This window comes from Macaca nemestrina, chromosome 5 (genome assembly GCF_043159975.1).
Source record: "Macaca nemestrina isolate mMacNem1 chromosome 5, mMacNem.hap1, whole genome shotgun sequence".
NCBI classification, from domain to species: domain Eukaryota; kingdom Metazoa; phylum Chordata; class Mammalia; order Primates; family Cercopithecidae; genus Macaca; species Macaca nemestrina.
In genome coordinates this window covers 45,956,687-45,968,844 of record NC_092129.1, presented here as the reverse complement: position 1 = coordinate 45,968,844, position 12,158 = coordinate 45,956,687, and the positions used below count along the sequence as shown (strand labels likewise).

At 32.2% G+C, this 12,158-nt stretch overlaps 1 long non-coding RNA gene across 1 annotated transcript in view; it reads left to right on the top strand.

Moving 5' to 3' along the window:
- The window catches only part of LOC105465737 (uncharacterized), a 94,678-nt gene that overhangs the window by 38,701 nt on the left and 43,819 nt on the right, over nt 1-12,158 (top strand). The window contains exons 2-3 of the long non-coding RNA XR_977764.2: nt 6,207-6,283; nt 8,181-8,297. This is a non-coding gene — a long non-coding RNA (uncharacterized lncRNA). The remainder of the gene's footprint in view (nt 1-6,206; nt 6,284-8,180; nt 8,298-12,158) is intronic.

Here is a 12,158-nt window from a genome sequence, read left to right as displayed (position 1 = left end):
TCATCCATCCTGGTAATAGGTTTTAGGAACTCAAAAATGCTTTCTCTAGAAATCAAGTATTTTGACAAAATTTATCTATCAAAACCGTAATTCTTTTATTCCAATATTTCCACTTGAAATTAACAAATATTATAACAAAATATTAGGTTCATATATTTTTTCATAACATCATTTAAAATAATATTCAAGGTTAGCAATAACTTTAAATGTCCAACAGCAATAAAATGTCTACTCAAATCTCTAGCAAACTAACTTTAGTAGATTTTTAATATTCATATGTATTATCATGCAGTATGTATTGTCTACCATCATTCACTCAGCATTATGTTTATGAGTTTTTCATTTTATTAAAATAACTGTAGTTTGTTATTTCATTGTTTAGACAATTCTGTGTTATAAATATATAAATGAATTTATTAATTTATAATTTATTAATTAATTTCCAATTATTCTACTGTTGATGTATGTTTAGCTTGTTTCTTGTGTTGCTATTTATATTTTTCTACGTACATTATGCACTTTTTGGTGGACATGTGCATGTGTTTCTGCTTTGTGTCTCTGTGTGTGTGTGTGTGTGTTTGTGTGTGTATATATATATATATAGAGAGAGAGAGACAGACATGAAAATATTGGGTGGTAAGATATACATTTATTTAAATTTAGTAGAAAATACCAAACAGCTTTTCCAAGGGGCAGTATCAGTTCATACACTATCTGTGAAAGAACATATCTTCACCTACACTTGGTATTAGCAGACTCCTGAAAATAAACTATTTTTGTTAATTGTAGTAGTATCTGTGTATGTTATTCTGTATTACTTTGAAACCAAACATATTGAGCACAACTTTGCTATTTTTAAAGTTTCTATTCAAGTCTACTGCCCATTGTTTTATTATCATCTTCCAGTTGATTTGTAGAAATTCTGTTTTTACATATATGTGGTTGCAGATATCTTCAACTTTTTCAAATATTTTTCGCTCACTTTATGATGTGTTTTCACAAACAAGTATTTCTTAATCATAATTAAACTTCTTTGGTATCTCTCTGATTCCTTTGTGCAGATTTTATTTTTAATATTTTGTCTAGATTTTCTAGTTGTTCTCACTGTGAGAGTGGGTTCAATTACTCTGCTACCCTCTGCCATTATAAAGTGTTTTTAAAGTATAATTCCAATTGTTACATGAGTATTTTATCATCCTAATATTTTGTTCAATGTCTACATTTTGTGATATATTCTGATTTTTACTACTTATCTGATAATGGAAAATATCCTGTTTGAAGAAATAGAAGACAAATGGGGAACTTCCTCAATGAGATGAAGAAGAAAACTTCAAATGCACACCAAAAAGCATATGATATCCTGTTATCTCAATTATTTAACAATGTATTAAAGCATTATTTATGAAGATGAGACTATTTTAAAAATATAATATATAAGTTTCATGTGTTAACCTTTGTCTAAAACCCATGATAAGATGCTTACTATTCGAGAGAAAGTATTATGACTGTATAACCCAGTGAATCCATCTTCTTTTTATTTCATGCTAATCCTTGTCCCTAATGATATTTTATTTTAATGAGTTGCATCTCCTTCCACGACAGTATTCAGCCCCCTCCATCTCTTTACCTACCTTTAGGTCAGGAGTACTAGTGGAGGGGCTCCAGTGAATTTTCTCAGTAATAACAACAAATGGCTTACATTTTTTAAAAAATTCAATATTGATTGAAACATTTTAAAGGCTAACAATTATAGAACACAAGATGAAAGCCAACGAAAACTATTAAAGCTTTGCTATGTGTTTGCTTACTATTGAAAGAGGTTAATAGAGGGGAAACAGAGAATTTTAGCAGAAATTCTGACTGCAATCCCAGGATAAAACTTAAAATTGCTTCCATAGCCAAACTTCTGTATATCTTAGGAACCAAATAATACCAGTTGGGTTTCTGAGAAATAAAGCTTAGCAAGAATTTGACAGAACCTTCTGAAAGAATGTTAAAGTAAATTGACAAGGGCAAAGCTTTAGAGGCCATTTTGAAATATCACAAAAGGGCATTCACATATACACACACAAGCCATCAAATACAGTTGCTTTTTAAAGTATATTAGTATTGCACTTAAATAGAACCTGACAGTGTGCATAAGAGCTGTCCAATTCCTAATCAAATAACGCTAAACAATAATAATTATAGTATATTGCATGTATAATTTATGTTATAATATGTAGTACCTTTTTACATAATTTAAGCTCACTACAAGCTGTGGTTTAAAAAATAGTTATGTCTGGTTGTCTGTTTCATAAAACAAATGCAAGGCTAGACAAACAACCCCCTTACCCCCACCTCCCCGCTACCTCAAAGACACACACACACACACACTTCCAGTAACTAAATAATTCAACTCACATCTTGACAGCATCATATGTTGGATAACCCAAAATATAAATAAGTAGTCATTTCCAAGCTGTTACAGAAAGAAGCCTACAAAGGAAATAATTACATTACAGATATGAATTGTCTGCTTGCAGTTGGGAAATATGAAAAGTGAAAGAAGGGGATGTGAAATCTACCTCCGTTTTCATAGAAGATAAATTCTATTCAAGGACCAGTATAACATTGTAATTAGTTTCTTCAATCATATATTTCTGCTTCTAGACATTTTCTTAACATAAAAAGTTGATTATCGAAAGTAGAATGTACTTAACAGAGAAAAGCCAACAAATTTATGATTCAAAAATCTTTTCAATATCTAAAGTACCTAATTGTTTGTTCAGTGGGGAATTACTGATTTCACTTTAGCAATTTCTAATTCCATTTCTTTCCACTAGTGAGCATAATATATTCAAATGTTTTATTAAGTAACATTATGAAACTTAGGCATTTGGGGCAAAAGTGGTAGATTTGAAGCCAATTGACAAAAGCTGTCCCTCCAAAACCTAGTAAATGAAAAACATCAATCTATTAAATTCAGAAAAGAAAAAAATAAAACCATAGTAGAAACAGAAAAAGAAAGGAGGAGAAAGAGGAAGAAGAAGAGAAAAAAACAACTTTATGGCATTTAATTTTTATTTTCTTTAAATGTTTGAAGCCATGTTATACTGCAAAAGTGTTCAGGACAAGGTCAAGTTTGCACTTACCAAGTAATTCAAATATTTCAATTTATTTTATATATTTTAAAAAATTGCCATGATAAAAATCTACATGATACTCTTTCATTTGGTACCTTAGAAAGAAAACATTGAACCAGAAATCTTTTTGATTATGTGGATTCTGGTTATTACACCATCATTTTTAATCTTCTGAATATCTCATTGCATTCTGACATTTTTAAAAAGGATTTGGAATTACAAACTTTGATTTAGGAACAATATGAAAAAGTTAATGATAAAAATCCTGAGAAAAATTATTAATGACTGCACATTTTGAGAAAAAGAGAGAGACAATGAGCAGTGTTGCGGCTTGTATCAGGTCCTTGTGAGAACACACACAGTGTAATATTCATGAGTGTTATGGTACTGTGTAGAAGTGGAAGTGATGGTTGAACCTTTATGAAATTTGCCTGTAAGGAGAGAGAGATGCAGAATTAAGGGAAGTGGGTTTTGTTATTGTTATTTGTTTTTTTCTTTCCTTTTGTTTTGCTTTAAGAAGTCAAGAATGTTTACATAATGAAGAAAAGAAGTCACAAATTACCAGAAAGGGGGAATTTGAAATTTACTGAGGAAAGAAGCAAGGAAAAGAGTTATAGTAATTTTGAAATCACAAAACATCAGACTTTGGACCAGCATAACAAAAAACTTCATGATAGGTTAGCTGTATTCAAAAGATAATCTGAAACCAAAGTGTTTAAATAAAGTGTAACCAAGTATTAAATATGATTTTAAAAAGAAGCCTTCCAGTAGAATTCCATTTACATGAGATTTAAAATACTTTCCAATGAATAGTTTTTAAACTCTATTATTTAAACAATACAGACTGATTAAACCTTATATTTGGCATTAGAAAACTCTAGAGACATAGCAAGGAAATAAATATAAGAAATTGACAACAAAGTTTGTAGTATTTGGATGAATTTTCCTAAATTCCAACAGGACAGGAATAATAAAAGGAAGGAACAAGAGGAATGATATTTTTAATGAGATTAGTTTGCTTTTGTTGGCCTGAAAAAGAGTTTGACTTCTAAAATTCACAATAAAAAAATAGTAAAAACAAAAAACACCCACAAGATGCTAGCCATTTAAAATGAACCCTACTGCTTGAATGCGGCAAAAAAGCAAAATATTTGACAAAATTAGTGTCACTCACAAAACAATATCAAGTATTATTTAATATGTTTTCATTTGAAGATATTTATTTCTGTCAGTAGTTACGGCAATAATCTCATGTGTGTGAGTATTCAAAGTACTATTCAAGTGAGGACTGGAATTTCTCCGATTAGCCTTATCAGAAGTTCTTGTCTTTTCATACTCCTTTCTATTTTGTATACCTTTTTGTAGTCCTTATTTTTATTGGCAATAAGCTTGCTATATCAAAGTTATAAAGTACCAGTTGATTGATATATTTTTTATTTGAAGGCAACTGATTTCTTCATAACCTTGAATTTTAAAGATTCACTACTAATTTAAAAGAAAAAAAGAATGAAATAACTGGAAATGAATTCCTTTTTAGAAAAAGATTTTTTCATTTTCTTATCTATCAATAAATAAAATTATTGCAAAAGTAGTACAATTGTTGGAAAAGTAGTATAAGCAAAACTTTGCTGTAAAATTATTTTCTCTACAAGATAGAGTCTTGTATTTAATAGTTTGTTCTGCATTTCTTTTGGCTGGTTTTATTTTAATTATTACTTAGATTGTAATAAAATAGTATCTTTATTCCATAGCTTACTGCTTTCATTGCCTTTTCATCTATCACCTTCCTAACTCTTTAAATGTGGCACCATTGTTGCTTCTACAGAAATGACTCCATTGTCAAAATATAGATATGCTCAACATGGGCAAATTGACACAGTGATTCCTTATTCCATGAAGAAATACCTATTAAATAGTTGCTGATGTATATACATTTGGTTTATTTCATCAAATGGGTTTATAAGCAAAAGTTCATTTTAGAAAAGTAAATATTCCTGAAGATTTTCTAAAGTAGAGAGTGTGCTAATTTTCATGCTGCTTGGCAAGTAACCAAAGGGACTTAGTCAAGGGCTGAGTTACTGGATATTCAAATGGAAACACACAAAGCCTGCTTTCCCCTTGCACACAAGGTCAGTAATGGAGCTCAAATTGAGACATTCTTCTATGTTCTCAAATAAATTTCCACATAGATCCTGGTGAATGTGAATGGACTTGGAGCTGTGAGACATCACGAAGAGCCAGAGGACTTCCTCATGATGAATTTCACAGCCAGCCAAACAGCCTGAGCCTGTTTCAGACTGTCTTCCTTGTGCGCATGGCAACAATGTGGAGACATTAATAGGCTGAGTCAGTTCTTCTCTTCCTTCTGGAAAATTAGCTTTGGGAGAGCCAACCAGCGTCTAATGCACACACATTTCATCTAATGCACGCACATTTCTTGGCATACAAAAGCAATTGGTCTTTAGGGAGAAAACATTTTTCTTTTAATTCAAGGTGAAATAAAGATCTGAAATGAGCCATTTTAATGGCACATGCCCCAAAATGTAATTGTATTAAAAACTTCTAGATTGGCAACATATGAAAAAAGTCTCATACAAATCATTGAAAAACAAAGAAAGACAAATATTTTTCCTTCTATAGATTCTAGCATAAGTGTAGAAATAAGTGAGAAAACATGTGGTATCTTTTGCTTTTTTTTTCCCTTTTGGAAATTACTATCACTGTAGTGTTTTAAGGCAAGGTAAAAAATAAATTTTAAATATTGTTGCATTTTAGGGGAATGGGGAAAATGATTATGGGTCAGCTTTATCACCCATTGGAGTTACAAGCTTATACTAAATACTTTGATTAAAAGTATTAGGAAAATGACAAACAACAACCAAGGATAAATGAAGTGATGAAATAATGTTGAATTTTCCTCTTCAACATTTTCCTCAGCCAAGCAACATTTTGGACTCCTAAAACACCAGCCCTCAGTTCATGCTACTTTTACGTGTCTTCTAATATTACATGTTTTCTTAGACAGTATCCAGGCTCCTGGATTTATTTGTCCAATGAATCCCATTGTCTTCTTTCTTCCAGGTGTGCTCCTCTGCCAGAGAAGTATATGTTTGTTGATGGGTTCACTTCTGGATCCTTTGTTTTCTCCCGTGGTTTCCGTGAGTTTGTCTCACCTCTTTCTTTTTTACTACCTTTAGTAATCATGAAAATGTCTACTCTATAACTGTTGCTTTTGCTGTGAATTTTGCTGTATTCAAGACTTCAAACTAAAGGGTGATATATAGATATTCAAATCAGAGTCTCCCCAGATAATCATACCACTCTGGTTACATTTTAAATGGATTATCTGTCATTTCCAGATAGCCACATAACCAAGATGGTATAATATACCTAGTTTAAAACACAGGGCATTGGGGAAAAAAAAAATATATATATATGTATATATATATACACACACACAGAGAGACACACACACAGAGAGACACACACACACACACATATATATTATATCACAATTCATATAATACATATAAATTATATATGTATATACACAATTTTTTAATGTTTAATTTTTATGTTTTTTAGAGATGAGGTCTTGTTTTGTTGCCCAGATTGGTCTCCATATCCTGGCTTCAAATAATCCTCTTTCTTTGACCTCCCAAAGTGCTGGGATTACTGGGATTACAGTCATGAGCCATTGTTCCCTGTTGAAAAAATATTTCTGAGTATATTAGTTTTTGATTGATTTTAAACCGTGGCTTAAATTGGAGTTTAGAAATTACGCATTACACTTGTTGGGGTGATGAGACAAAGAAACAAGTGGTGAGGCATATTCCAAGCCCTGCCTCAGCTTCTCTCCCAACACTCAGGTTTTCTCCCAACAATACTGGCTTCAAACTTAATGTTTGGAAAGTGAAACCTTTGCTTTGGTAAATAACATTTTATCTTAAATCGATAATTTTTAGAAGAATTCAAAATTATTTGAAAGAAAAACAGTTTTTTAAGTCAATTATTTGAGAAGAATAAAAATAAAAAAAAATTCTATATTCAAATAATGTTAAAACTATAATTAATTACTCAAAATATCCATTATTTCTTACATTATTTTTACTTACAAAGTTACTATTATTATCATACCTTTATATCATATTTAGAATGGTCCATGCAAAACTAACTCTTTAGGGAATATACAAATAGTCATTTAGAAGTTTATAATTTTCATCTCTATAATTTGTCAATTGAAAACTACTTATGAGACATGGTTTCTAGAGTCATTTTTAATTCTCTTGAACTGTGAACGTTTGTCCTTCAAAAAAGGAGACATTTTAAAAGATATTTAACTAAAACATATTTTATTAACACCAAGAGCAAAATAATCACCAGAAACGACCAAGGCTGTTCATTCAAAATGAAAGTGAGCAGTTTGGCCCTGACACAATTTCACTGTCAAATTTTTTATGCATTTAGTTTCCTTAGTTTAGAAAAAGAAGTGATCCAGTGGTCTTTTTCATTTAGGTAAAAAGTTGTCACTTTCTTCAATAATGCACTACAGTATATGGAAGGCTTGTATTAAAATATTTATTAAGCTATTATATTTGGAAGCCTTGTATTAAAATATTAAATATACCAAGCAAAAGCTGAATTAATATACACTACTTCAAATATTTTTTGTACTAAAACTACTTTACTGAAATATTTTGGACTTCTAAATTTAAAAAATATGTACACATAAATCAAATCATGTGCATGAGCACCAATAGATACAAGGCAAACACACTGTACCAAGATATCCTGGGGGATACAAAGGCAGCAAGGAGGACTCCTCCTCTGAGGTCAATAGTGTGGAAAAGGACACATTAAAAAATGTGTTGACTTTTAAAATTTATCCACAAATTCTTTGTCATTTCCTTTAAAAGATGGAGCCTAATTCTTCCTTCCTTAAGTGTAGGCTGTACTTAGTGGGTCACTTCTATTCAATAGAATAAGGTAAAGGGACTGTGTGTGACTCTGCAACTAGGACATGAAAGACCTTGTGGATGCCTCTCTCTCTCTCAGATCACTTGCTCTCAGGGACCCTATCACGAGGACGTGTCACATCTTGAGGAAACTCAGACATACCCGTTTAGAATCTCATGTGGTAAGGAACTGAGCCCTTTGGCAACAGCCATGCAGGTGAGTCATCCCAGGAGTGGATTTTGTAGTCCCAGTCAAGCCTTTAGATGATGACAGTCACAGATGACATCTTGATTCCAACCTCATGAAAAGTCCTGAGCCAGAATAAGTCAGAGAAACAGCTCCTGAATTCCTGCGGCACAGAAACTAAGAGAGAATAATTTTATTATTATTGTCTGAAGCCATGGGGTTTGGGATAATTTGTTAGGCAGTAATATATATTAATAAAAAGAATAATGTAAGGGTAATCATGCTTACTGTTAAAAGAGAGTATAAGTGAAAATATGTTAAGGGAAGTAATTACTTTTAGTTTGGGAAGCAGAAAGAACTCTGGAGAAGGTATGATATGAACTGGATCTTATGAGTTTAAAGACAAGTAATAGTTGGCTATTTCCAGACCAAGGAAAAGATATTTCCAATACTAGAATAGCATGAAAAAAGACTCATATGAATAATAAGATACATATCTTTCTCATTTGTTACATTGTCATAAATAACATTGTAATAAATAATAGTCCTACTTTATCAGCTTACTGTAATACATTGAATGTAATATGCCTATCATAATGTCTCGACCATGGTAAGCATTCAGTAAATTTTAACAGCTGTTACCATTTTAAAATGAGATGTTGGAGTTATTTTAATGGTCATTTTAATCAAACGGATCCAAGATAAATGTTGGATAAATACCTCCATTTCAAACCCAAGTGTGAAGTCTACTTTCTACTGATGATAGTTATATGGTTCTGTATTCTTTTTCCCATTTGTTGCCTAATAATAGAGAATGTGTTTAGCAAATAACTACATTCTTCTCCAGTCTGTTTTCTCCAAAACCAACCTCTTCCAAATGTCTTTTTTTTTTTTTTTTTTTGCAGACCATAAGTTAGCTTTAGCTCTTTCATCTACCCATCCCATCACTTCACCTAGACCTACATCATTTTAAAATGAAATCACTTCAATAGAAGCCCCCATCATGTGTGATACTTGTTCTGCTGGAAACTAAGTACTCTTTGCTATATTCCTTAAATTCTACTTACCTAAACCATGCTTTGTCAAATAACTTGTATCAGTTCCTAATTTATATTGCAATAGTTTTAAAGTCCGGTCATATTGTGGTCTCCTTCTAACTATATAAAAATGAAGCTTTGATATAGATTTTTCCCTCTATTCATTATGGTTTCCATGATGCCAAGCACACAGATGTTGGAAGAATACACACACACACACACACACACACACAAATACACACATATTTCTTTGTTCATACTATCTTCCTCACTTGATGTTTCATAGTCTGTCTTCATTTACCTTCCATGACTCAGAAAAGTCCTCCTCTATGCTGTTTTTCCTGACTCCTGTAGTGCATATTTATCTGCACATCCTCCACAGCTGACAGAATCATAACTGTATTCTGTTATGTTCTTGTGTTGCTTGCTTTTATTTTTATCTCTCTGAATATATTGTAAATTTCTTCAAATTGTTTCTTTTCTCCAACTCCCTCAGTAAGTATTATAGATTTCATTTCAGATCAGCTGCATAAGACAGGAGGAAAAAAAATCCTAATTTTTTAATTAATTGGAGTTATACTTGAAATACAATTTATTGAATAGGTAATCTTTTTTCAAATCCTTTTTTACATAGAAACTAAGCATATAGTAGCTCATTTTTATTTACTATTTGTTTGTTTAAAGAAATAAAGAGACAACATACGAGATTAGAAAGTCATTTTGGAAACAGAATCTTTAGACATGGGCAAGAAAAGGTAAGAGTTATGGACAATGGCTCTAAGGTTTCTGGCTTTGGTGATCATTGAATTACAGAGAACCACAGGAGGAAATGGAAGCACATTTCTAGCCAGGAAAAAACATTTTGATAAATGGAATCTTGGGATTTGTAGGTTTCAATGTAGCTGTGACCAGCAAGGACATTCAAAGGCTATTGTTGGCTGGTGGAGAAATATACACATGGACTGTAAGGAGCCAGCCCTCAACAGGAGGCAGTTTTTCCAACTCAAAATTACACTTTGAGTAGGGAGAGTAGCTGATGTCAGAGCTTTCTTCCACTGATATTTCAGGCATGCAGCCATGGTGGCATTCTTATGCAGATTGAGACATGAAATTGTGCAGTGAACCAGAAAGCAGTACAAGAAGAGTAAATGAGTCCCCTTTCAGAAAAAAGGCATTCCAATTCAGCTGCTGGGAGAAATTAACTCTGAACTCTGATCATTTTTCTTGGTGAGGAAATACTGATTAACAGAACCCTATGCTAAGATGTAAACACACGTGTGCATACACACACACACACACACACACACGGGATTGTTCTCATTTGTGGCAAAAATTAAAATATCTTCTAAATTATTTGTAATTTTAAAGTTAAAATTTTGGTAAGGAAAATGAGTGAAGATTTGGTAGAGTTTCTTTGGTAATTGAAACTCAATTTGTGTAGTTGTTAGCTATGTAAGAACTTGTTCTTTATCACTACATAAAAATCGCTCTTATTGTCTGTGGACATTACAAGATTTCAAGGTGTGGTGATAAATTTGTTCTTAGAAAAAGTCATTAGAGAAAGATTAATGCAGTGAGTATGTTTTTTATTTAAAATATATAGAAAGAACATCACTATTTTGTTTTAATTTTATTTTTTTTCTTCAACTTTTATTTTAAGTTCAGGGGTACATGTGCAGGATCCAAAGGTTTGTAACATAGGAAAATGTGTGTCATAGTGATTTGCTGCACAAGTCATCTCATCTCCTAGGTATTAAGCCCAGTGTCCATTAGCCACTCTTCCTGACACTCTCCCTTCCCCTACAGCCCTCTCAACAGAACCCAGAGTATGTTGTTCCCCTCCATGTGTCCATGTGTTCTTATCATTCAGCTACCACTTATAAGTGAGAATATGTGGTGTTTAATTTTCTCGTCCTGCATTAGTTTGCTGAGGATAATGTCTTCCAAATCCATCCATGTCCCTGCAAAGGACATGATCTCAGTCCTTTTTATGGCTGTATGGCTGCATAATATTCCATGATGTACATGTACCACATTTTCTTTATCCAGTCTATCATTGATGGGCATTTAGGTTGATTCTGTGTCTTTGCTATTGTAAACAGTGCTGCAATGAACATATGCATGCATGTAATTTTATAATAAAAGGATTTATGTTCCTTCAGGTATATGCCCAGTAATGAGACTGCTAGGTAAAATAGTATTTCTGTCCCTAGGTCTCTGAGGAATCACCACACTGTCTTCCACAACAGCTGAACTAATTTAACTCCAACCAAGCATGCAAAAGCGTTCCTTTTTCTCCACAACTTCATCAGCATCTGTTGTTTTTTGACTTTTTAATAATAGCCATTCTGCCTGGCATGAGACGGTATCATATTGTGGTTTTGATTCACATTTCTCTAATGATTAGCGATGTTGAACTTTTTCTCATGTTTATTGGATGCATACATGTCTTCTTTAGAGAGGTGTCTGTTCCTGCCTTTTGCCCACTTTTTAATGAGATTGCGTTTTTTCTTGTACATTTGGTTAAGTTCCTTATAAACTCTGGATATTAGACCTTTGTCAGATGAATAGATTGCAAAAATTTTCTCCCATTCTATAGGTTGTCTGTTCACTCTTGTGAGAGTTTGTTTGTTTGTTTTTGCTGTGCAGAAGCTCTTTAAGAAACATCATTAGTTTTAAAGGAATGTGTATATGTATGTCAATGAAATAAAGAAAAATTTGTGAATGTTACCTGTAGATGGTATTATAAGTAGTTTTCAAACTTCTAATTTTCTATTTATTACAGATTATTTTTTATAAAAATATATTCATTTATAATCATAGAAAGGTAATACTTTCTAGAAGTGCATGAATG